Source organism: Rhinolophus hipposideros, assembly GCF_964194185.1.
Source record: "Rhinolophus hipposideros genome assembly, chromosome: 6".
Classification (NCBI taxonomy): domain Eukaryota; kingdom Metazoa; phylum Chordata; class Mammalia; order Chiroptera; family Rhinolophidae; genus Rhinolophus; species Rhinolophus hipposideros.
In genome coordinates, this window is record NC_138052.1 from 38,318,554 (window position 1) to 38,345,366 (window position 26,813).

Genomic DNA, 26,813 nt, shown 5'->3' on the forward strand with positions numbered 1-26,813 from the left:
AAAAAGTCAAAAAAAAATGTAAAAAAAACAAACAAACTACAGAATAAAAACCACTTCTAATCAATGGCAATAAAAAAAAATATTATAAAGTATTCTATAAATTAAATTTAAAAGTGATTAATGTCAGAGTCACCAGCCACCAAGAAAGACAATATTATAAAACACAATTCATACAGATATTTTACAATGCAAACATTAAAAGAGAGCATTCATTTACAAATACAAATGTGGAACCTAATACTTTATTTTTTCCTCCATGTAATAATTTCTTCTGTAAGTAATGATGAAGGTTATTCTAACATATTCCTTGATTCTTTAATAAAGACATTATGTTTTAAGAGCAACTTTAAGATTTAAATTGACAGGAAGGTACAAACATTGCCTATATACCCCATCACCACACATGCATAGCCTCCTCTAATATCAACATCATTCACCAAAAGGTGAACTTTTGTGTGTGTGTGTGGTTTTGTTTTTAACCAAGGATGACCCTCCATTGACACCTCATTATCACCTAAAGTCCACTGTTTACCTTAGGGTTCACTCTGGATGTTGTACATTCTATGGGATTGGACAAAAATGTATTGACAAATATTCATCATTAGACTATCATACACAGTATTTCCACTGCTCTAAAAATCCTCAGTGGTATGCCTATTCATCTCTCCCCATCCCTAACACTGGTAACCACTAATATTTTTACTGTCTCCATAGTTTTGCGTTTCCTAGAATGTCATATACTTGGAATCATACAGTATGTAGTCTTTTTAGATTGGCTTCTTTGACTTAGCAATATGCACTTAAGTTTTCTACATGTCTGTTCATAACTTGATAGCTCATTTTTGTTTAGTTCTAAATAATACTCCATTACCTGGATGTACCACAGTTTACCCATTCACCCAATAAAGCACATCTTGGTTGCTTCCAAGGTTGGCAATTATAGCTATAAATATTCATGTACAGGTTTTTCTGTAAACATATGAGGTCAGACAATTAAGTTCACGAACTTGTCCTAGAAAAGTGCTACATACCTCATTGCTGAATATCAATATGGTCACCTTCAAAGTACTCTCCTTGGGAAACTATGCACCAACACCAGCACCTAATCCACTCTTCAAAGCAATTTTGGAACTCTTTTTCTGGAATGGTCATCCAGGGTCGTCATATTATCCTTGATGTCCTGCATGTCATCAAAATGTCTTCTTTTCAATATGTCCTTTATCTTCAGTTAAAGAAAGAAGTCATTGGGGGACAGATCAGGTCAGTAGGGAGGGTATTCCAATATAGTTATTTGTTTACTGGCTAAAAACTCCCTCACAGTGTCATGTGAGATGGTGCATTGTGACGCAAGAGACATGAATTGTTGGCAAAAAGTTCAGGTTATCTATCTTTTTCACACAGCCTTTTCAGCACTTCCAAATAGTAAACTTGGTTAACTGTCCAGTTGGTACAAATTCATAATGAATAATCCTTCTGATATCAAAAAAGATTAGCAACATCGTTGCAACAAGTTTGTGAACTTAATTGTCAGACCTCGTAACTTTTCAACTCCTTTGAATAAATACCAAGTAGTGCAATTGTTAGATTGCATGGAAAGAGTAGGTTTAATTTTATAAGAAATTGTTTTCATTTTTTTAGAAACTGTTTTCTAATGTGGCCATACCATTTTGCATTCCCACAGTTCCTGTGGCTCCACATCCTCGCCACCATTTGGAGTTGCCACTGTTGCAGATTTTGGCCCTCTCATAGGTATATAGTGGTTATCTCGCTGTTGTTTGAACTTGCATTTCCCTGATGACATTTGATGTGGTGCATGTTTTCACATGCTTATTTGCCATGTGTATATCTTTGGTGAAGTAACTGCTAAGGTCTTTGGCCCATTTTAAAACTGGGTTATTTTTCTTATTGTTGAGTTTTAAGTGTTCTTTGATGTCTGGGATAACAATCCTTTATCAGATGCCTTTTGCAAATATTTTATCCCAGTCTGTGGGTTGACTTTTCATTCCCTTGACACTTGTCTTTCCCACAGCAAAAGTTTTCAATTTTAAAGAAGTCTAGCTTATCAATTATTTCTTCCATGGATCATGTCTGGTGTTTTACCTAAAAATGTGTTAGCGTACCCAAGTTCATCCAGGTTTTCTCTTATGTTATCTTCTATCATTTTATAGTCTTGTATTTTACATTAGGTCTATTATCCACTTTGAGTTAATTTGATGAGGGTGAAAGATCTGTATCGAGATTCACTTTTTTTCACATATTGATATACAGTTGGTACAGCACCATTGAAGGGACTATTTTTGCTCCATTGTATTTCCTTTGCTCCTTTGTCAAAGATCAGTTGACTATATTTATGGAGGTCTACTTCTGGGCTCTCTATTCTGTTCTATTGATCTATTTGCCTGTTATTTTGCCAATACCTCAGTCCTGATTCCCGTAGCTTTATAGTAAGTCTTTAATTGGGTAGCATCAGTCCTCCAACTTTGTTTTTCTCCTGCAATATTGTGTTGACTATTCTGAGTTTTTTGCCTCTCCGTACAAACTTCAGAATCTATTTGTTGATATCCATAAAATAACTTGCTTGGATATTGACTGGAATAGAACTGAATCTATAGATCAAGTTGGGAAAAACTGACGTCTTGACAATATTGAGTATTCCTATCGTCAGTATGGAATCTCTCTTCATTCATTTAGGTTTTTTTTTTTATTCATTTGATCAGTTTTGTGCTTTCTTCATACAGATTTTATACATATTTTGTTAAAGTTATATACCCAAGTATTTCATTTTGAGAGGTGCTAATGTAAATTTTATTGAGTTTTTAATTTCAAATTCCAATTGTCCATAATTGGTATATAGGAAAGTCATTGACCTTTGTATATAAACCTTGTATCCTGCAACCTTATTATAATTGCTTATTAATTCCAGGTTGTTTTTTGTTGACTCAGATTTTCTACATAGACAATCATATCATCTGTAAATAAACACCGTTTTATGTCTTCCTTCCCAATCCATATACCTTTTATTTTCAAATATCAGCGTTTTTTAAAAAAAACTTTTATTTCTTTTAAGTGTGTTTTTCCAGGACCCATCAACTCCAAGTCAAGTAGTTGTTTCAATCTAGTTGTGGAGAGCGCAGCTCACACTGGCCCATGTAGGGATCAAACCAGCAACCTTGTTGTTAAGAGCACTGTGCTCTAACCAACTGAGTAAACAACTACCCTCAAATTTCAGCTTTATATAGGCATAATTGACATACAAAATTGGAAGATATGTAAAAGTGTACAACGTGATGACTAGATATACATATACATTGTGAACCACTCTGTGTATCTTTTTATTTCCTTATTGCATTAGCAAGGAGTTCCAAGACAATGTTGAAAATAAGTGGTGAGAGGAGAGGAGACATCCTTGCTTTGTACCTGACTTAAAAACTTTGAGTTTCTCACCATTAAGTATGATGTTAGCTGTAGGTTTTTTCTAGTCTTCATCAAGGTGAGAATATTCCCCTCTATTCCTAGTTTGCTGAAAATTTTTATCATGAATGTGTGTTGGATTGTTTTATCTACAAATGATTTTTCTACATTTATTGATATGATGTGATTTTTCTTTTTTAGTGTGTTGGTGTAATGGATTGCATTAATTTTTTTAATGTTGAAACAGGCTTACATACCTGAGATAAATCCCATTTGGTTATGATATATACTTATTTTTATATTTTTGTGGATTTGATTTGGTAATATTTTGTTGAAGATTTTTGCATCTACGTTCACAAGAGATATTGGTATCTAGTTTTATTTTCTTATGATGTCTTTATCTGGTTTTGATATAAGGGTAATGCTGGCCTCATAGAATGAGTTAAGAAGTATTCCCTTTGTTTCTAGCTATCCTCTGAAAGAGATGGCAGAGAATTGTTATAATTTATTCTTTAAATGTTTTGTAGAATTTACCAGTGAACCCCTTTGTGGGCCTAGTGCTTTCAGTTTTGAAGTATGTACATAAGTTATTGATTCACTTTAATAGATAAAGCCCTATTCATGTCACCTATTTTTTTGTCTGTTTTGACAGATTGTGTTTATAAAGAAATTGGTCCGTTTTATCTAGGTTATCAATTGTGGGCATAAAATTCTTCATAAAACAACTTTATTACCCTTTTGATTTCCATGGTATATGTAGAGATATCTTTTCTTTCATTTCTGACATTAATTTGTGTCCTCTTTTTCTTAGCCTGACTAGAGACGTATGCTTTTATTGATCTTTTTAAAGAAACAGCTTTTGGTATTGTTGATTTTTTGGTTTAATTTCACTGATTTCTATCCTAATGTATATTTCTTTCCTTCTGCTGACTTTGGATTTGATTTGTTCTTTTTTCTAGTTTCCTAAGGTAGAAACATTGTTTTAGATCTGTGTTATTTTCTAACACATGCATTCAGTGCTGTAAATTTCCCTCTAAGTACTACTTTTGGGGTATCCCATAAAGTTTGATATGCTATGTTCTTATTTTATTAAGTTCAAAATATGTCTAAATTCCTTTTGCGATTTCTTCTTTGACCCATATGTTATTTAGAAGTGTGTTGTTTAACCTCCATGTATTTGGGGATTTTCCAGGTATCTTTCTCAGATTGATTCCTACTTTAATTTCATTATGGTCTAAGAGCAGACATTGTATGATGTCTATTTTTTTAAGTTTGGTAAGGTGCATTTTATGACCCAGAATGTGAACACAATATACTAGATAATTGGAATTGCTATAAATAGATCTATAGTAACATAATGGTACGGTGTGTTGGAAGGAAAACATTCTATAGTCCTGTGATTAGGTCTCAGTCTTTCACTGAGCCAATGCTTCTGATCTGTGAATTTCACAAGAGTTTCTCAGTTTTTCTCTACCCCCTTAGGTGGAGCAGGATGACTTGGGTTGGGTAGATTTGGGTATTTCTCTTTCCTAGGTTCTGGTAATACCTCAGCAGGTTAGGCTCTGGTTAACTAGTTCCCCAAAGGGCAGGCCAAAGGGCTTACTTAAGAAGTAAGAAACTGTTCTGCTGTATTTCAAAATGGTTCCTTTTCTCCTCCCCCAATAAAATCTCTCTGTTAAAGTTCTCCCTAAGATCACTGAGCATTCTTATAACCAGTGTTTGGAACTCTGCATCTGATAGATTGCTTATCTCCATTTTGCTTAGTTCTTTTTCTGGAGCTTTCCTCTGTTCTTTTATTTGGTACATGTTTCTTTGTTTCCCCATTTTGGCTATCTCCCTGTATTTGTTTCTATGTATTAGGTAGGGCTGCTATGTCATCCAGTCTCAGTAGAGTGGCCTTATGTAGTAGGTGGATTGTGTGGTTCAGTGGTGCAGTCTTTCTGGTCACCTGAGCCAAGCAACCCCAGGTGTGTCCCTTGTGTGGGTTGGGTGTGCCCTCCTCTTGTAGTTGAGCCTTAGTTGATAACTGCACTTCAACGGGAGGGACTGACTCTTGGGCTCACTTGTTGTGAGGACTGGCCTTGACTACAGTGGAAGAGTTGTTGTGCAGGGGCTGATCCTGCAGAGTAGGATCTGCCTCAGCAGGACTCTGGTGCCTGCCCAGTTCGCCCCTTGGGTGTGTTTTACTTGGAGGCGGCTGGGTAATGCTCTAGCTAGTTTTGAAGCTGGCAACTGGGGGCGCCAGCCCCAGGACTGTCTTGGAGGGGATCAGGTATAGGTCAAGTTCAGCCCCAGCCTGTGCTCCACCTGGGGCCACCCAGCAGGAGTGACAAAGAAATCCGCAGATGGCTGCCGCCCTTGCTGTGCTTGGAAGAGTCTTGGGAGGCCAAGCCGTGAACTGCAGCCAACTGCTGCTAATATCCTGCTTAGGACTGCTCAGCCAGAAGTACAGGATACGCTCAAGCCAGATGCTGCTCATCTGGGTTCCGCAAACCTTTGAGAGACCCTAGGAAAATCTGTAGCTTGAGCCAATGTAAGCGGTCTGCATGAAAAAGCTACTGGAAGTGGCTTGTTTGCCTAAAGTTAGGCAGGGCTGGGTCTCGAATTGCCAGGGTGTGGTGAATGAATGGTGGAGAAATCAGATATGGCGGCCGCCCGCATCTGCAAGCGAAGAACGGGTAGGGCTCAGCACAGAAACAATGACCTCCACCAACTCCCCAGTCCAGGAGAAATCTGCCTCTCCAGCCCCCCATCCTAAGCCAGACAACTGTTTCCCTCTTCCCCAGTATGTCCTTGTCACCTCTCCAGTCGCTCCCCTAGCATTGCAGCTCAGAGCAAGTGATTCTGTTGGCAGGTAAGTCCATGCACAGTCCCTTTCAGAGGAGCGCCTGGGAGTGCAGCCACATTTAGTTTCACTCAGTCACAATCTCCTCTGGTTTGCACAACCAGAAATTATGGGGACCTTTCTCCTCAGCACTGGAACCCTGGGTGAGGGTGAGGCTAGGACCTCTCATTCCTCTCAGGGGTGGAGAGGAGCTCCACAGTTGAAATAGCCCTCCCAATCTTTAGTGATCACACATGAGTGTCAGACCAGCCCGTTCCGCATCTCTACCCTTCCTACTAGTGTGGAGGTGGCTTCTTCTGCACGTCTTCAGATGAAAGGCTTCAGCTCAGCTTGATTTTAGGTGATTCTCGATAATAGTTGTTTTGTAGATTAGTTGTAATTTTTATGTGGTTGTGAGAGAAGGTAAGTGCAGTGTTAACCTATTGTGCCATCTTGGTTCTCTCATAATTGAAAAGGTAGGCGACAAATGAAGAACAGTATTAATACAAGAATAAGATTCAAAAAGGAGCTAAACAATACTTAGTTTTCTGTATAGTTTATAGTTCTGAATAATTTTTCAAAATAAGAAATCCAGAAATAAACTCAGTATGAATTTAAAAATTCAATGTATGGCAAAGGTAGCCTTTCTAATCACAAAGAACACATTATTTAAGAAATGTTACAGGCACAACTAGCTGCACTGAGAAGAAAATTAATTGGACCGTTATTTTATTCCATATGTAAAAATTAATTTGAGTTTAACTAAACAACCGAGAAAATCCAGGATACTGCATGATACAATACAGGGATAGGTAAGACTTTTTAAGCTAAGCCAGGAACACAAAAGTTGTAAAAGAAATCATAGACACATTTTACTATATGAATGTATGCATGTCAAAGTTGACAGGCAGATGATAGAGATAAAAACACTGTGAAGACACGACAGAGAGGTAGTATCTATTACAAGTTGAAAAGAAAGGATAATCAACCAGTATAAACAGGGATATAAAGAAGAGGTACTTCTGATTGAAAAAAATATGATGAACATGCATGTTGAAATCTGATGCTGTTTTATAACGGTAAAATTAAAAAATCTATATACGAGTATTTCTGTGTCTACGTGTATGTGTGCATGATATAACTATTTTTTTTAAGGTTGCATGACCATGTAGAAAAAAATGCAGGATACTCATTAATTTTGCATGAACGTTGTAGAGTAGTAAATAGAGGCGGGAGAGCCAAATTAAAAAGGAAAAGAGAAAAAAAAAAAGTAAAGGGTGATAAAGCAGAAGAGAAAAAAACAAAAGAAAAGGACTATACTAAAATAGCTAGTATTGCGGCCGGTGTGGTGGCTCAGGAGGCTGGAGCTCTGTGCTCCTAACTCTGAAGGCTACCGGTTCAATTCCCACATGGGCCAATGGGCTCTCAACCACAAGGTTGCCAGTTCGATTCCTCGAGTCCCGCAAGAGATAGTGGGCAGCACTCCCTGCAACTAAAGATTGAATATGGCACCTTGAGCTGAGCTGCCACTGAGCTCCCAGATGGCTCAGTTGGTTGGAGCGCGTCCTCTCAACCACAAGGTTGCCGGTTCAACTCCCGCAATGGATGGTGGGCTGGCCCCCTGCAACTAGCAACAGCAACTGGACCTGGAGCTGAGCTGCACCCTCCACAACTAAGACTGAAAGGACAACAACTTGAAGCTGAATGGCACCCTCCACAACTAAGATTGAAATGATAATGACTTGGAAAAAAGTCCTGGAAGTACCCACTGTTCCCCAATAAAGTCCTGTTCCCCTTCCCCAATAAACTCTTAAAAAAATAATAATAATAAAAATAAAACAGGTGGTATGTATGATGTAATCACATATATACATTGTTATAAAATTGTACAGAAATGTGGACATGAAAACAAATTTAAGAGTAAAAATGGGATTGCAATCAAATTTGCCTGAGGAATACCCAAAGAACTTACATCAGTATTTGGATGCTTTTCTGCTTGAAGTCTCATAAAATGTAGTCTGTAATGGCCCTGGAGGCTGAACATACCGTAGTCTCCAATTATTATCATTCTGAAGTTGTGTGTGTGGGTTTAGCTTGACCATATTAAAGGAACAGGGGTCAGTTCAATATGTCTGGTTTTACTAAAGTTTACCCCAGTGGATAGCACACATTTTGTAAAGAACCACACAGAAAATATTTTAGGCTTTCTGGGGCATATTGTCTGTCACGACTACGGAACTTTGCCATACATGGTGAGTCTAGAGTCAAGTTATTTAATTGAACACTAACTTAGGCATTGCAGTGAAGGTATTTTGTAGATGTTGTTAATATCTACAATGTTTTGACTTTAAGTAAAGGAGATTACCCTTGATAATATGATGGGCCTCATCCCATTAAACTTGAAAACAAACAAAAAAAACACCCAGCTCTTCTGGAGAAGAAATTCTGCCTCAAGACGACAGCATCAACTCCTGCCTGGCTTGCTACAAATTTCAAGCTTGACAGCCTCCACAACTGTGTGAGCCAATTCTCTAGACAGCTACATAGGATAGATCAGATAGATAGATATTGTATGCTATTGGTTCTGTTTCTCTGGAGAACCCTGACCAATACATAGATGATACAGAAACTAATGGGACTGGCTGTGTTCCAATAAAACTATTTACAATAACAGGTAGTGGGCCTGATTTGGCCTGTGTACTATAGTTTTCCAACCCCTAGTATTACCAATAATAAAAGATAGTTGCTTTTACTAAAAACTCTGTTTTAGGTAGTGTAAAAGGTGCTTCCCATACATATGGATTCCAAGTACCCCATAAATTGGGAATTGTTCCTGAACAGGCCAGATATTCTAGAGCACCTATCTATACCAGGAATGATCTTCCTAGAACAGGGAGATCTAGACCATAAGCTTAAGTGTAAGAAAATTTCTCAGAGAGAGCTTCATATGATATTCTCTTTACTTATTTTTATATTGTTTTATCTATTAGCTTTGGGGATTGAACGTTATTGCTGATAATCCAGTAGAAGTCAACCAACAGAATATCTTGAATATTCATTTATTAAATATGGCACATTTTAATTAAACTTGGTAAGGGGAAAATTAAAATTTACAAAATTAATAAATCAGGAGTTTAGTGATTATTTATATCAAAGATTTAAAGCAAAGGACCTTTAAGTAATGTATTCCTTAGAAGGAAGAGTCCTCAATCTATAGATTATTGTTAAATAATAAATACTATATATTTAAAGTTACCTATAACTAAATAGTAGATCCTCAAATTGGTTAATGCCACAAGGTTCCCTTCTCCAGGGATGAGTAAGACTCCCATTTGAGAAGAAATTGGCACCCTTTGTTTTTAACTCAGGGACCTCCCTATTAGCACTCTCCTCTAATCTCAGCTAATAATGCTTCTTGTTCCTAAAAAGTTTAAGAAATAACCTATATTAAAAAAATGGTTTGATTTACAAAAAGCAAATATAACCACACTTTTTCAAGATCACACCATTTGTGCAAAGTAAAGAATAGCTGTAAGATTGCCCTTGTCATAGAGAAGTTTCTTAGAAGGTAAGGATGAGGGACAGTAAGTGAGAAAAAAAGAAACTTTGAAATTCAATACCGAAAAGAAAATTCTAAGCTATCAGGTAGTTGAAGAAATAAATACTTAGTATAAGAGTAAAGGGGGAGGGATGGTTGAAGAAGTAAATACTTAGTATAAGAGTAAAGTGGGGGCAACCAAGTTAGCTCAGTTGGTTAGAGCACTGTGCTCTTAACAACAAGGTAGCCGTTTTGATCCCCACATGGGCCAGTGTGAGCTGCACCCTCCACAATTAGATTGAAACAATTACTTGACTTGGAGCTGATGGGTCCTGGAAAAAAACACTTAAAAATAAATAAAAAGCTAAAAAAAAAAAAAAAAAAAGAGTAAAGGGCTGTTATGACCATGACCAAATGACAAATTTACAAAGTAAAAATGGAAAGAATAACAGTATAATAATAGTAAGACCTTAATTTAAAGAAGCCAAGTTCAAACATGTAAACTAATGTGAGTGGTATGGGCAAGTGGTGAACAAAGATTTAGATACAGAAAGGTGTGTCAGAGTTGGTCATAAGGATAAAAAGTTCAGCAAAGGAAGGTCAAACGGGGTAACTGTAAAAAACCGCAACCATGGAGTCTAAATTGGTCAGAACAGCTCTGATTTTAATTATTTTGCCTGTCAAGTCATTTTGTTCTGATTCTTCAGAAAATATAGTTACTATTGTACCTACCTCTTCATATCCACAATTCCTATAAAATTGTCTGTAACATAGGAAAATCACAATTGTTTGTTAACAAAATTACCTGGAAACTCAAATCACAGAAAGCACATTTTAAAAAAAACAAAACAACAACTAACCATTCTTAAAGAAAAAATACACTTATCTTTACCTATTTACTAGTATTAATAAGAAACTAGAGTCTGGAAGGTCTGTTTCTCTTAGGAAATTGGTGCCAACTCACCTCTGCTGGTAACATCAGTGCTGGGTGGGGATGAAGCCATAATTTGCCAAAATCTGAACCATCCTTGCCAGGTTTGAGGGTTCTGTAGAGAAGTTACTACTACCAGGTCTGACTGCCATAGCTCAGGAAAATGGTGCTGTCATTCCTCTTAGTGTAGAATATACTTGAAAAGATGTTTAAAGGACCTCTGTAATATTAAGTCCCAGAAAGACAGCGTTAGTGGTGGTTTGGACATGGAAAGTAATAGCTATCAATTATGGAACGTTTACTATGTTCCAGGACCTGATACGTTATCTCATTTGATCCTTTCAACAAACCTATAGGGGTATAGGTATTGTTATTAATCCCATTTTACAGGAAATTTAGGTTTAGCAAAGTTAAGGATTGCTCAAGACAACAAACGTAGTAAGAGGCAGAGCTGGGATCTGAACTCATGCAATCTGGTGCTTCAGGGTGCATACCAGCATATACTCATAACCACAGTGCTACAGGGATCCTCAAGCAGGCTGGAAAAAAATCAGTGTTCTAGAAAGGACAAATTAATTTTCTCAAAAGTAGTCCGTGTTCACTTTATCCTACACCAGATGCTTAATCTTCAACTCACATCCTAAAAAATTAGACTGGTATCTGTGTGCCAACTGTAAATAATAATCAAACTTTAAATCTTTAACAATTATAATATTTTACAATTTAAAATCATGGACAGTCTGTTAGTCTCCAAGACAGTGAAACGGGGAGATAGTAATAGTGTATCCTTTAGATGAAATGACAAAATACTTATAAACCTCATACTTCATTTACTGGAACTATTTAAATCCAATGAATTGCTTAAAACCACCTAATAAAACGGGTCATTTTAAAAAAATCAAGTGTCGTCAGTATGCGTGCAAGTCCCAATAACTTAATATTTACTGGTAAAGAACTTTTGTTTGATACATTATTCAAAATCCACATAATCGCACCTAAATCCACACAACATCATCTGAATCCATATACATTTTGGCTTCTCCTCGAACCTACTACCTTTCATGTCCGTTTCAGCAGTCACTCACATCTCAGTTTACCACATTTAATTCTCTGAAAGTTTCACCGAATTTCACCAGACCACTTGCTCACAATTTTCCTCCCTCTTTCTAAACGGATGCATTTTTTTACTGCAAAAGCTGTTGCGGCACTGTCAAAGATTAGCATCAACGGTGTAAAAAGACAGGACTGTAAAAGTACACCTCCAGCAAAAGTGAATCACCGAAAGGCACGAATCCTTCGTCCGGATGGGTTCCAACCCGGCAAGGGGAGGGCTCCCAGGTGTGAAACAGGGCGGGCAAGCAGTGGGAGGAGGGGAGGGGGGCAAAGGCAGTGCTGGAATGAAGTCAATGCTACACAGCCACTCTGCCACTTACCAAGCGCAAAAAGAAGCAAGAAAGAAAGGCTGCGGGCTATTTCGAGCAGCGGGCCCTGCAGGTTTGCTGGAGGGAGCAAGAGCCTGTACCGGGGACTAAGGCGCCGGGGAGCGGAGGACGAGATCACAGCCCCTCGCCAGCTAAGCGAGGGCGCCAGCCAGGGTTGGGCCTTGAGCGCCCCGCACCTGGCGCCCGCACCGTCGCCGGCCCCGCCGCCAGCCCCCCGGCCGCCCGGCCGCAGCGCTTACCGGTGGCGCCTCGCCGCCTCTTCCGGGACAGCCCTTCAACGGCTGCCGCAATCAGAGCACCACCCCGCGGTGGGGTGCGGCGAGTCCTCCGCTAGCTCCCGGGGCGCCGCCGCGCCGCCACTCTCGCGAGAAGACGGCGGGGTCCGCGAACTGCGGGGGAGGAGGAGCAGGGAGGGGCATTTAACGGTGGCAGCTGGTTCTGCGCCGGATCGGCGAGTGGGGCGGTCGCCATTGTGCTTCGCTGCCGACTACTGGGCCTCAGTTGGAGTCCTGCAACTGGGCGGAGGACAGCGACGGCGTGGTCCTAGGACTGGGCGGGTCCCTCCGTGTTCAGTGCCAGCCCCGGAGCCGAGGTAATGAGCTGCGCGGCTCGGGCTTCTCCCGGGGGAAGTGGTTCTCGTCCAGGCCGCGGGTGGGGGAGGGGAGGAGCGTAGTGGAGGCCCGGGGGGCGGAGGCCGCTTCCTCCGCGGACCGCGGGCTACGGAGGAGGCCGGCGCGGCTCCTCGGCCCGCGGCCTTCCGTCCTGCGGCGGAGTTTGTGACGGGTGGCGGGGGTCAGACCGGACGCCCTCCAGGCGCGTGGTGGGCGAGGGCGAGGAGCTGGACCCTGCAGTGTGGCGGCCTCCTCTCCCCCTGGGCTAATAAGGAGCGTCCTCCGGGCGAGGTAGGTGAGGAGCGCGAGGCTTTGCGCCGCCACCCCAGCCTCGAATCGAAGGGCCTGGCTCCGGGTGCTCAGATGCGCGGAAGATGTGCTCGTGGATGTTCCGCTTCTTGAATCTCCTGACACGTCGGGGGCGTTTTGTATGGTGTGGTACATGATACGCTCTTCACGTTGAATATGTATTTAAAAACGGACCTGTGTGTTGGCGTCAGAAAAACAAGAGAAGGCGCCAGTCGTCGAGGACGCCCTCATTTTTCGTGAAACTGCATAGTGGAGACTTCAGAACGCGCACGAACACACCCGAAAGGCTCCAGTTAACGCTTCTTCCTGCGTACAGATGTAAATAATACATGGGGGGAAACTCTGGTCTTGGTAGTAAATGCATCGCTGCTACTGTCGTCTGGCACGCTAAAGAGGGAACGTGCCGTGTGAGTTGGAATTTAGTAAGTTGTTTTTTTTTTTTCGTGTATGTAGGACTAATTAGGTATTTTTCTTTTTTCCCCCTGTTTTAAGTCTCCCCCTTTCTTATCCCGCCCGTCCGTTTCTGTGTGGAACTGAGAGGTAAGGTTACAGATGAATGTTTGATTTACAAATCAAGTAGTACGCTGTTTAAGGCAGGCATATAATGGAGCTAGGGTTTTTCATGAGATAAAATTTTGTTTCACAAATGGGCTCGGTATTTCATTTACAGCTCTACGGCATTTTGTGAAACATCAGCGATGTATGAAGCGTTAACAGTCAGAAGATCTGGGCTTGAGGATTGATTTTTGCCGAAATTATTTAACCGCTCAGATTTCCTGAGAAGTATAGCAGTTAATTCCTAGACTTGAAGAGGGGATTCAGTGAGATGGGGTAGTGTGTAGCAGTCAAGATACGGGTGGACCTAATACTTGCTTGGAGTGTAGTTTTAATGGATACAGTTGGAATTGATACCTGACGACCAATTGTTTATATTCACGAATTCTGGTCCGAATAGCCTTAAAGTTTTTCTCTGCTTGTAATGTGTTCCTCATCGAGTGCTGACTGCACACAATATGCATATTTATTTAAGTTCTCTACTACAAATGTTTTTAGGTAAGAACTTTTTACAACTATTATTTTGCCCCAAATTACACCATAGATGTAAACATGGTGGGTATGCATAATCTTGGGTTCTTTCCAACGTTACATGCTGGGTCTGATGTTTTGAATAAGATTAAAAATTCCTACTTACTTAAGTACAAGTGATTACTCCTTCTGCCACATTGGCAGGAGAGTTTATTTTCCTAGACAAAGCACAAAGATGCCCCTATATATAGACATGCCCAGAGGTTTTACTTGAAGGTGCCACATAATCACCTTGAATGTAAAAAGTCACCCATAGCACTCATTCAGCCAATTTTTAATTGGCTCTATCCACTTCGCACAACTCTTCATCTGGTATATTGTTAAGAATTACACACATCTTAATAATTATATTTTAGGGAAATAATTGTAATAGTGCAAAATTATTGAATAACATAAAACATTTTTTGATAATTTGTTATTTGTTGTATCTTGGCTACTAGATTAGGGCTTCACATTACAAGAATGAGCTTGACAACAGCGTCTACCCTCCACAACTCACTCACAATTTAGTCATCAGACTAACGTATCAACAACTGTTGCTATTATCTTAGTTAAGTACATGGTAGTACTGTGGGAGCATAGAAGAGGGGTGTTTAATCATGGGGAAAATTTTACCGGAAGTACTACTTTAACTGAGATGTGAAGGATAACCAAGAGTTTGATAAGGAAACTGCAAAGTCATGGAATCATGGTTGTAGGACTGGACAGTTTGTTCCTCATGGCTGAAACAAATTGAATGGAAGGTTAGCATGACCTAAAAGACCTCTGTATTTTACAAAATTAGTGCTCTCTGGGAATGGAGAGCTATTGAATTCCTGAAGCAAATAAAAATGTTTTTGTTATCTTTGCTGATACATACGTCTGTTACTACAGATAATTAAGTGTTGGTGCCGATAATAAACAGTGGGAAGTGCACAGGCTTCCATCAGACCTCATTTTTAACCAGTAAATTTAAGAACTAATCAGTCTTTTAACTGTTAATTACTAGAATCAACAACTAGTCACATCAAGGTGATTTCAATTTAAAATGAGTAAAATTTTGAGTTCCTACTAAGACACACTTTTCACAAAAGCAGAATTGTGTTACGATGAGAATAATTTATCTTCTCACAAATCATTATTTTACAAAAATTCTATCTTTGATATAATTGCTAATCATAAGATGAACCCAAAAGAGGGGGATAAAATTATAATTTGAGAGTTGGCTGGGGTTTAATTTTCACTGACCTTAATTTTTAACTTTTCTACTCTGGTCTCAGCTCATGTGATCAAAGCTGGTTTTTCTTGCTCTCAAATATATTTCTCTGTGACTCTACCGGTTAGACTAGATCAGTTGAATACCTGGTTTTAAAATCACCTACTGCTCTACACCCACTTTTGTCAACAGCTTAAAAGAGGGCAAATTTTGAATCTTAAAATCTAGTTCTCATCTTTCCATTATGATCATTGCACTTCAGTGTAATGTATTTCTCACTTTCCAGAAAAAAACCCTAAAATGGTTTCCACTTGACGAAGATTGAAATTTGAGACTTAAGAGATTAAACATGTACTTTAAAGGAGAACAGATTATCTCATAAAGTACTGTAATGTAGACTTAACATCATAGTCATATTTCTCATGGAGATGTTAAACTTTTTTCTAGTTATATTTTTTAAGAGTTGGGTATACTAGTATCTGTGTCTTAAACATTTGTAAGCTAAAAATCAAGAGGCATTTCTTAAAAGACCTAAGAAGTTCTGTGCTTTTTAAAGTGCTTGCTTCGTGTGACCACCCTTAGCTTCCACGTTTCCATGTTTACTAAGATCAATCAAACACTAGGACTTCCCTTTGAAGGGAAAAAAAAAATTCCCCAGAAGCAGATTTTTTTAAACAAAAGGATATTATACCAAGTGGAGGTAAATAATGGAATTGTCACTGTTTATATTTCTAGAAGACAATTGACTATTGCAGTCCACTGGTATTTTGTGTGATAACTTGGTCCTTCATGCCATGAATTTATTGTATAGTAATGTTTGGTAATTCAGTAACTACAAGTCCCCTGGATTTTTAAGACAAATTCAAAGACCCTGAAATTGAATCAGATTTTTCATGGGTGTATGCTGATGTAGTAATTGTAGAACAGTAAAAGTTAGGATAAGTTACGAAGCTTTATTGCTGCATAGCAAACCGCCTCAAAATTTAGTGGATTAAAACTTTTTTTTTTTTTACAGTTCTGAGTGCCTGTTGGACAGTTATACGGGTTTTGCCTGGGTTCTCTCATGTACCAGCATTAAGCTGAAGGATTTTTCAGGCAGCAGGTTCCAAGACGGCATCACTCACATGTCTGGCAGTTGGTGTTGGTTAACATTTAGGCTTTGCTCCATGTGTTCTTTTATGACCTGGGGTTCTTAAAACAACAACCCAAGAGAAGGAAAGTGGAAGCTGTAAGACTTCTTACAACCTGGCAGATCATATAATGTCACTTAACACTGCATTCTTTTGGTCAGAGTAAGTCTCGCGAGGTTAGCCCACATTCAAAGGTGGGAAAATAAGATTTCACCTCTTCCTGGGCAGCAGCAGTGTCACAGTGCCGAGGAGTGTGCGAACTTGGATGGGATGGATTTATAGCCATATTTTGTAATTTACCACAGGTTGCTTAGAACATTTTAAGAACACACGTCCTTATTGATGTCATGATTAGGATTTGTTTTAAAATAGTGGGTGATAAAATAAAAAACACGATAGGTTAATCGTTGAAGACTGTTGATTGTCCTTGGAGGTTCATTATTGTCTCTACTTTTGTGTGTTTGAAATTTTTCATAGTGAAAACAATTTTAAGACATGCTCAGGTAATCTCAACTGCATTTTGTGAAGTTTTTACCTTGTGAAGATTTTAACCTTATCTTCCACTTAGTATTTACTAGAACAGGACTTTATTGTTTAATATTTATTACTTTCCTTTGTGGAATGTACGTACTAACGAGTATAAACCAGCAGCACTGAAATTTAGAAAGCGAATTAATCTTTTTTTATAGATTTTATCATAATATAGTTGTGAAAAACATGTCTTTTCATTTGCAAATAGCTATTTCTGTTACTTATCAAAGTAAGACCAAGTACATTAAAGAAATTTTGGAAAACTTAAGAATAAAGAAGAAAACAAAACCCACCCAGAGATACAGTAAAATGTCAATGGCTGTTTTTTCCGAATTGTTTATGCATGTACCTATGTAAGTAAGGTATTTTTATCTATGTGTTAAAGACAAATTTCAAATAATGAAAAGCCAATAGAATGTCTACTAAGCTGTAAGGAAAATCTTTTAACACTGATGCCATTACTTAATAGCTAGCATTTCCTGAATACACACAATGTGCCAGCAAAGTTTATCGTATACCTGTGAAGTTGGTACTGTTATTCCTATTTTCATAGGTAAAGAAGTTCGTCATTAGAGAGATTAAGCCTAGAGTCACACTAAGTAAAGGACAGACAGACATCAAAACTTGCAGTCTTAAGTATTCTGTTATTATAAATATAATAGGAATTGGCTCCTATGCTAAAACTTGGGCAGTGCTTAATATATCTTGCCAAGCCTCAGTTTCCTATTTTGGAAAAAAATAAACCTTTATTAATGAATTCATTTAAAATAAAAGAAAGCTTAGTTTTTTTTAGTATGGATAGGGTTAGGGCCTTTTTGTTAATCTGGTTATTTGGTTTATGACTACTGTGTGACTCTTGGCAGATCCGAAACAAATCTCTTTATAAGCAGAATCAATGAAAACCTTGAGTGTTGTACTGTTATTTCTCTGATCTTAGGAATTCACAGCTTTTCCAAGTTGAGTAAACCCAAAACCTAAGCCCTACTTGATAGGCAACTTGTGGTAGTGCTCAGAGAAAAAGCTTCACTCTTAAGTAGGGTGATAGGTAGACCTCCTCTGTGCCATATAGTTTCTTATATATTGTTTGAAGTTTTTCAGTTTACTTTTTCACAGTGCCCAAATTCTACTAATTAGATGTAGTCAGTGAAGGGGGCAGGGGCACTAAAGCTGACCAGATGGAAGGTACAGTACCAGGAGAAGGCAAGGAGGTATCGTATGTATATGGGAAAAAGTAAATCAATGTAAGTGATTGAAAGTATATTCTCACCCCAGACTGCTCCTCCTGTGTTTTGTAAACTATTTCTGACATGCTTCTAGACCTCTTCTGGGCACTTCAGACTCCTCGTTCTTTAAAACCAGCTCACGGTAGTGTGTGTCTCCTTGTCCTCCACTCCCAACTCCATAGAAAAAAGTGTGTGCGCGCACACGTGTGTTTTGTCCTTCAGTACTGGGAAGAATCCCTCCCCACCACTCTTTTCTGAGCTGTATTGTCTCTGCCTGCTGTCCATTTACTTTGGGCCTTCACTAATTTGTCTTGGAGCCACCGTATCTCTTCCTAATAACTTGTTAATACTGATTTACTTTGGGGTTTTTTTGTTTGTTTTTAGGTGATGCTGTTTCAAAATCTTTAGTAGCTCCTAAGCCTGTAGCCTGTATCCGTAGTTTGTTCCTCACAGTTCCACAAAAGTAATAAAATTAATTATGGAGTTTCAGTATTATAAGAATTGCAGGAAGCTGTGTATGAATCTATTAAGTCTAGGCAAAACTAGGTAAAGTTTTGTTAGACTACTAATTGTTTCATGTTTAAGAGCTCTAATTATCAGGAACATAATTTCTGGGATCCTTAAGGAAAAAATATACAAATTACTGGTGGTAATAAACTTCAAAACTGTTGCTTTATTAAAGTACAGACTCCTAAGCAGAGAACACAAGATTGCATTTACTGTCTGGATATAATCTGCATTTGATTTCCTTCAGAGTGCTTTCTGTGTTCCTCTCCTCTTCCATGCCTTTAATTTCACCCCTCAAGCTCATATTTTCAACATCTTTAGTATCTTTATACCTTCTTCCTCTTTTTCTGTTTTCATTCTTCAGAGGTCAGCTCACCTCCTCTGAAGTCTCTTATCTGGAACTTTTGGCTCGCCACTCAATAGTCCCATAACATTTTCAGATATTTTAAAAGTACAATGATTTTCAACAGTCTGGTATGAGTAATCTAGCTATTAGTATAATTGTTAATTATTCTAGTTGGTATTTGTTGGTGTTTTTGATGCAGAGCCTTCATCAGTTTTGGAAAATTTTCAGCCAGTATCTCCGTTTTTTTTTCTCTGCCCTAGTTCTTTCCTTCTATAACTCAAATGTTCTAAAGACTTTCTTACTCTTCCTTAGTGTCTCTTAAACTCTCAGCTGTGTTTACCATCATCTGTTTTTCCATGCTTCAGTCTGGATAATTTGCTTCTAGCCTATTTCCCAGTTCCTTAGTTTTCAAATTCATCAGTTCCCCACTTTGCTACCTTTGGGGCTCCCTCTTCTTCTGGTTCCACTGACTCTTAGCAATGGATTGTTTTTTTTTTTTTTTTTTTTTTCTGTTCCTTGTATTTTTGTATGGTGTAAATTTTTTTTAAACTAGTTATTTTCTGTTCCTTGTATTTTTGTATAATGTAAATTTTTTTTAAACTAGTTTCAGATGTACAAAACAATATAGTGATTAGATGTTTACACACCTCACAAAATGATAAACCCTACAAGTCTGCTGCCCATCTGACACTGCATAGCTGTTACAATACAATGAGATTAACTATATTTCCTATACTGTACTTAACATCCTGTGATTATGTATATTTTTTTAAATTATAGTTGACACTCAATATTATTTTATTAGATTGGTGCAAAAGTAATTGTGGTTTTTGCAATTATTTTTATCATTTTAAACCACAATTACTTTTGCACCAACCTAATAAATTAGTTTCAGGTGTACAGTGTAGTGGTTAGGAATTTATATAATTTATGACGTGGTCCCCAATAAGCCTAGTACCCATCTGACACTATTCATAGTTTTTACAGTATTGACTGTATTCCCCATACTATATTTCACATCCCCGTGACTATTTTGTACTACTAATTTGTATTTCCTAATCCCTTCACCTTTCTTACCCATCCCCTCAACCCTCTTTCCTTCTCGCCACCATCAGTTTGTTCTATGTATCTATGAGTCTATTTCTGTTTTGTTTGTTTGTTTATTCTGTTCTTTACATTCCATATATAAATGAGATGATGTGGTATTTGTCTTTCTCGGTCTGACTTATTTCATTTAGCTTAATACCCTCTAGGTCCATCCATGTTGTTGCAGTGTGAGGTGTAATTTTTGATTGAATGCCAAATACTGTAAATGAAAAAACAGTAGAGATTTTGAATATGTATGCCTGGAAATGGACAAACTCGACTTCTGTCTGACTTACTGTGGGGGGTTGAGTTGGTTTAGTATGTAGTTGAGCTGGGTTTGAGCTTTATTACTGCTTTATTTACCTTCAGCTAAAGCACATTAAGCATCACGTAGTGGCCGTTGACTGTCGCAGTAGTGGACAGCCGCTATGTGGTGCTTCACATGAGGCCTGGCCTGGCAGGGTTTCTTTCAGTATCCTTTCTCTAGCTTCGGCGTCAGCAGTGGGCTGCTGTTGCTTCTTATCTGGAGCAGAGCTCATGGTGAATGGGAGTGTTCTTAGTTCCGTGCGTCCTTCTCCAGTCTGAGGCAACTCTGTGTGCCTTGTCCTCAGAGGTGGGGCTGGCCCAAGATTTCTGCCCTTCTCCCTGCCTCCTGGAGTGGAGTCTAGACTGCAGGCAGATCCCTGCCACCACGCCGTCCCTTCCAGCTGATCTTTGCCTTGTACTAGAGGAGTGTCTGGGGCAGGTAGGTTTCATAGCCCTTCTCCAGTGGCCACAAGACCATCTGCCTTGTATAGATGCAGAAATTGGATTTCCTACCCCTTTCCTAGCAACAACTGTTCTTACCTTGTACTCACGCAGAGTGGAGCATGGATGAGCCTAACCTCTTCAGGTTCTCCTCTTAAAAGTAGGCAGGCCCTGTGTGGTCACACTCCAGAAAGGGAGACTGCCAGGCCTCCTGTTTGTCCTCATTCTTTCTTTTGAACACCCACTGGAGTCCTATGAAAAAGACGTTTTATATTGAGGTTCCCAGAGTTTCTAAACTGTCATACTAGCAAATATTTGGCCTTCAGGACTTTAAGAATTTGAGAAAATTTGACTTGTTTCTTACCAGCTTTTATGGTGGTCACCTTTGTCCCATCTCTCTTTGTTGGAGGATCTTGCCATTCTTTATATTTCAGTTTATCTGAGTGCCTTGCAATCTCAGTTCTGGTGGACTCAATAAAAGTGATATAGTAGATTATCTGGCTTATTCATGGTAGAGTAGGAGTGATTTGTGGCTGTCTTAATATTAAGCAGAGATGAAACATTTCCCCCCCATTTTGTTTGTTTTATTTTGCTTGAAAATATTCAAGTACAGAAAAGTTGGGAAAACAGTGCAATTAATATCCATATAACCTCACCGACATTCAGAAGTTAATATTATTTGCTATATTTGTTTTATATCTATATAGGTTATATGTAACTTTACATATAGTGCTTATTTTCTAAAATATGTATTGTTGTGTTAGAACCATTTCATATTAAGTTGCAGACATCATGACACATCATGCAGACGTTACTAAAATTCAGTCTATATTCAGACTTCCTGGGTTTTTTTTTTTTGTTTGTTTTTTTAAACTTTTATTTAAATGTGTTTTCTAGGACCCATCAGCTCCAAGTCAAGTAGTTGTTTCAATCTAGTTGTGGAGGGCGCAGCTCACAGTGGCCCATGTGGGGATGGAACCAGCAACCTTGTTGTTAAGAGCACCACACTCTAACCAACTGAGCTGACCAGCTACCCCCCTCCTATTGTTTTTTGAATAAGGATTCAATCAAGGTTCATGCATTGCATTTGATTTTGTTTCTTTAGTTTCAAACTAGAACGGTAGAGTACTTTCATATTTTTTTCTTGTGACATTGACTTTTTGAAGAATCCATGCCAGTTATCTTACAGAATGTCCTCCATTTTGGGTGTGTCTCATCCTTGTGTCATTCACATTTAATTATGTTTATTGTATTTTTCAGTTTTAAAATTTCAGTCCATCTTTCAAGTGCTTTGCTTTTTTAAAGTGTTCTTTTCCCTGCACATATTTTTAAGCTTTTTCTTCATTTAAGTATTATAAATATAGTTGTTTTATATAATCTACCTGAAATACTTGATTTGACATTTTTGCTAGCCTATTTTATCTCTCATGTATTGCATCTCAAGGACCTTGTTTATGGTGCTTTATTTCATTGCGTGCTTAGTTATCTCTTGCTCATTATACTTGAAAGATTGTAGATAGAATCTGAAGCCTAGCATGAAGGCATATTCCTCCAGGAAGATTTGTGTTTGCTTCTGTCAGGTACTTGGTGGCATACTAGGTTGGGACCACCTTAAACCTAATTGAAGGTTTGACCTTAATTTAGCAACCTTAGCTGCAAACCTGCACAAGAACTGGTTTACTTCTGGTTTAACTCTTACCCTGTTGTGGGAGACCTTTGGAGTCCAGCTGATTGTCATGGCCTAATAGATTCCAAACCTTGCATGTCTGGGGTTTGATTTCCTTCTGTGAGACTAGCAAACTGAAAATTTAAATTTTCTGAATTTACAAATACCCTGAGGGCAGAAGTGGCTTTTTGTACTTTCATACCTTTCAGATTCCTATTTTCCCTTTATTATTTTTGTAGTAGTTCCTTATAATCTTATCATCCCTTCATTGTTTTGAAAAGGATGTTCTTTATGTTTTATGCAATATTTTTCATTGATTGAGGGGAAGGATTGGTTTGAATACTTTGCCATTATCAAGAACTGAAGATTCTCCCCCATAACATTTTGTATATATCTGCTATTACATCATATCATAGTTATTTACATATTTATTTAATTCCATTCACTCTCCTACTCCTGAAATATGAGTTTAGGAGATGTGCTAAACTCTAGAAATGTGGTGGTTAAAGTACTCAGTAACTAACTCTTAAAAAGTGATCTGGAACTAGGTGTTTTTTGGGTTTTTTTCCCCCAAGTAGTAGTTGGAAATTAAGTGAAAAGGGTAGGTTAGAGTTCTGGATGCTGGGCCAAAGAATTTAAACTTCCTTTTTAAAGTAGTAGGAGACAATTGAAAGATTGATTTTGGGAAATGGTGCCATTATTGGTAGGATAAAATACAAAAGAAAACGCGTAGATTAATGGTGAGTTTTTCTTTATACAGAGCCTAGCTTGGTATTATTAGAGACAGATTTTGTTGGTTTATTCAGAGTAGGCCTGATACCCAAGTAAAGTCTTGTTGAAAAACTTTGTAAAATGTAATTTAAATTTGTTTGTATTCTTGTGTAAGTTGTGAGATGTTTTTCAGTTGTGTTTAGCTTGTGATTATGAGACCTTGGTAACTTACAGATAATATCAGGCATAGAACCAGTTACAGAATTTTGCGTGTCAGGTAATGACATAGAGTTAGTGCCTTTAGGCTTTTTACCTGGACAGAATAGATTTGAATTGTGCTGTTTTTAAGTAGGAAAAACTTTTTTTTGGTGTAAAGATCCTTTATAATGTTCCAGGCTATCTAAAACATGAAGTTTGCTTTAAGAAGCTCTTCAGAGTTTCCTAGGAGAATGAAATTACCTGCAAAAAAAGTAGTCAGTTTTTTTAGTATCTAACAACCCCATGGGTTTCTGAAATAGAGCACATAAATTGTGGAGTTGGTATGGATACGTTTTCCACCATTGTTGCTTATATCAGTCACTATTAAAATTCCTCAAGGTGAGGGTACACTTAACGTAATTAAAAATATGACTATGTAAACTAACAGTTAAATAACAGCTTTACTCAAGAGACTTTATTTCCAAAGTCAAAAAATTCAGTAAAGTAAAACTCCCAAATATTAATAAGATTTTTGAGGCTTTGTGCCTCATAACCTTATTTTCTGCATTTGAAGCAAGTTCTAGACAATGGAAAATGTGGCCTTTTGCAACTGTTGGTGCCTCAGCTTTAGTCACATTTGTTGATAAGGAACTTGAGCACATGATTCTGGTTGAACCCATGATGCTAGGACTTCGGGGAGTCTCCGAGTATGAATTGTGTGAGGAAGTTGCATAAAAATGCTGAGTGCTGTATGCAATTGGTTTGGAAGACATGGAAGACGGGCAATTATCTCTTATGCTCACACTCCACTGTCCTGACTTCACCTATAAAGCACAAGTTCAAAGATGAAATTAAGAAGCTCAAGATGTCTTTTAAACAAGCTTAGGGCCCTGAACGTTTGTATAGGTCACACTATGAAGCAAGCCCTGGTGTGGTACGTTTTTATCTTACCATCAAACAGAGCTTGACTGTCCAATTGTAAAATCATATCATTATATTGACCATTGAGGAAAGGTTATACATAAGATCTTTTCTTGTGTTGTACTCTTTTTTTTTTTTTTTTAATTTATTGGGCTGACACTGGTTAGTAAAATTATACAGGTTTTAAGTGTACAATTCTATAATACATCATCTATATATCACATTGTGTGCTCACCACCCAGAATGAGTTCTCCTTCCGTCACCATATATTTGACCCCTTTTACCCTCATCTACCACCCACCTCCCCCTTACCCTCTAGTAACCACTAAACTGTTGTCTGTGTCTATGAGTTTTTGTCTTGTTTGTTGATTTCAGCTTGTTGTACTCTTTAATGTCTTGATTAAAAGCATTAATACCTTTCAAATACCTTTTTCCTGCTAGTGTTATTTTTGCTTATACCTTTTCCTTTTTAGCACTTAACAACTAAATTGTGGTTATGTAGCTTGTTTTTTCTCTACTAGACTACAACTTCTTGATAATCACTGTCCCATTCGATGTTGTCCCCTCACCTCATCCCTTTGTTTAGTATTAATTAATGTGCCTAGCACATACTAAGCAGCTAAAAAACTATTTGATGAATGAATGAACTTAAAAAGATGCCTTATAGTACCTTGTAAGTGGTCTGGTAGAAGTTTTTCAAGGACTGCACGTTTTAATTTTTTTCCTATTTTTTGTGCTTTTGACCTACAACTTACGCAACCAAATTATATAAGTTCTCTGGTAACACCTACGTTGTCAAAATTCAATCAATTTATGTAGAAGAGTTGCCAAAAATAGTTTCATATGGTATAAATTTTCTCTCTCAGAGGGCTCTGCCTCTTTGCCTTCTCTCAAGAGGTTTGTTTTGAGATTTCCTACTAGGTTAGTTTCATTCTGCAAGTAAGAATTGGGTATAAATATAGTCAAAGTAAACAATGAGAGGTATGATTAAGAAGCATTATTATTGTTGAAGAAACATCTGTAAGCCTGTACCTTTTAAAAAGCATTTTCTTTCTGTTTAAAACCCTCAGATCACAAATATAGTCTCTTGTTTAGTATTTTCATAGCTTTCTTGATAAAATAACTAATCTGCTGCTTGTCAGATCATTTGTGGGCTTTTGCATATCGTGTGAGTGTTTTAACCATTAATATTCATCCTAATGTATGCTTTCTATAAAAGTAATTCATAACACACCTCTTTTAAATAAAATTTTGTACAGATTTATAGCTTATAAAATGCTGAAGTGATCATATGCTTTATCATCCAAACCAGGCCACTTGCAAGAGACAACGCAAGCACTATTAATAATTGTCCTGGGGTAATGAGCACAAATTAGGACTTTTCTGCATAAACTAGGACTGTTCCAGGCAAACCAGGAAACATGATCATCTTACTTAACAGGAAAACAGCAGTCCTTTGCTCCACCCTATTCTCTCATTCCTAGTCCCTTTTTCCAAAGGCAGCAAACCTGAACTTTTTAGCTCTTCTAGGATTTACCTTCATATTTCTAAATGATGTGTTTGTACTGTTATTTCATGATTTTTCAATGTTATATATGTTTTCCTCATTCAGCATTGTCCTTACTTCCCCTAAGCACCATCAACCCACCTCGTGTTTGCAGCAAAATCAGTAAACTGTTTATATTATAACTATGTAAATAGTAGAGTTCACCCAAATACAGTAATAGCTCCTTTCTTGATTAATAGTTCTATTTTCCAAAGTTAGAAAATTTATTAAATTGCCTTTATTCTATGTACTCTGCATTTTCTTTTCTGATTGCCACACACCAAAATAGTTTCCATTTGATGCATTTTTTTTCTTAGAACTTTGCTTCCATTATCTATTGTCCTGCTCCAGTCTTGATAAGTTGCCTATGCTTTCTACGTAACCTTTGTAACTGTTTCTGGTTTTGTGTCTGGTTCTTCAGTTCCTCACACTCCCATTTCGCTAGGACATGCTCTTCACTTAGCTTCCTCTGGTTTTTGTTTTAGTTTTTGATTGGTGTTTAAAAGATTGTGCACATCTGAAATTGTGTCCTGTTCTTCTCCATCTCACGTTTAGTTGTCAGATTGGAATTCAAGCCAGACATTTTTCTCAGTACTACAATTATTGCTTCATTGTCTTAAAAGTGTTTAAAGGTGTAATTAAAGAAGCCATTCTGATTACTTTGGTATGTGACCTGTTTTTTTTCTCTTGTAACTTATAGTTGTTACGAAATTTCACGATGATAAATTGTGCTTAGTGTTGGTCTTTCTTCCTTTGATTTGCTGAGTACTCTTGAACCTTTCAATGTGTAGACTTATATCTTTAATTCTAGATTCTTTCATTTCTTTGATAATTTTTTTCCTCCATTTTCTTCT

At 37.9% G+C, this 26,813-nt stretch overlaps 1 protein-coding gene and 1 long non-coding RNA gene across 9 annotated transcripts in view; one reads left to right on the forward strand and one right to left on the reverse strand.

Moving 5' to 3' along the window:
• The window catches only part of LOC308499239, a 27,392-nt gene extending 14,882 nt beyond the window's left edge, over nucleotides 1-12,510 (reverse strand). Inside the window, exons 1-2 of the long non-coding RNA XR_013993563.1 lie at nucleotides 12,386-12,510; nucleotides 10,738-10,924 (exon numbers count right to left, since the gene is read on the reverse strand). This is a non-coding gene — a long non-coding RNA (uncharacterized lncRNA). The remainder of the gene's footprint in view (nucleotides 1-10,737; nucleotides 10,925-12,385) is intronic.
• A 20-nt stretch (nucleotides 12,511-12,530) lies between these two features.
• The window catches only part of MARCHF7 (membrane associated ring-CH-type finger 7), a 54,354-nt gene continuing 40,071 nt past the window's right edge, over nucleotides 12,531-26,813 (forward strand). For 3 of the 8 annotated variants that reach the window (XR_013993564.1, XR_013993565.1, XM_081052300.1), the window contains exon 1: nucleotides 12,561-12,738. The gene's annotated coding sequence lies outside the window, so the exon portion shown is untranslated. Of the gene's footprint in view, nucleotides 12,739-26,813 lie in introns of all 8 variants that reach the window. The other 5 variants (XM_081052301.1, XM_081052298.1, XM_081052299.1 and 2 more) reach the window with 4 other exon arrangements.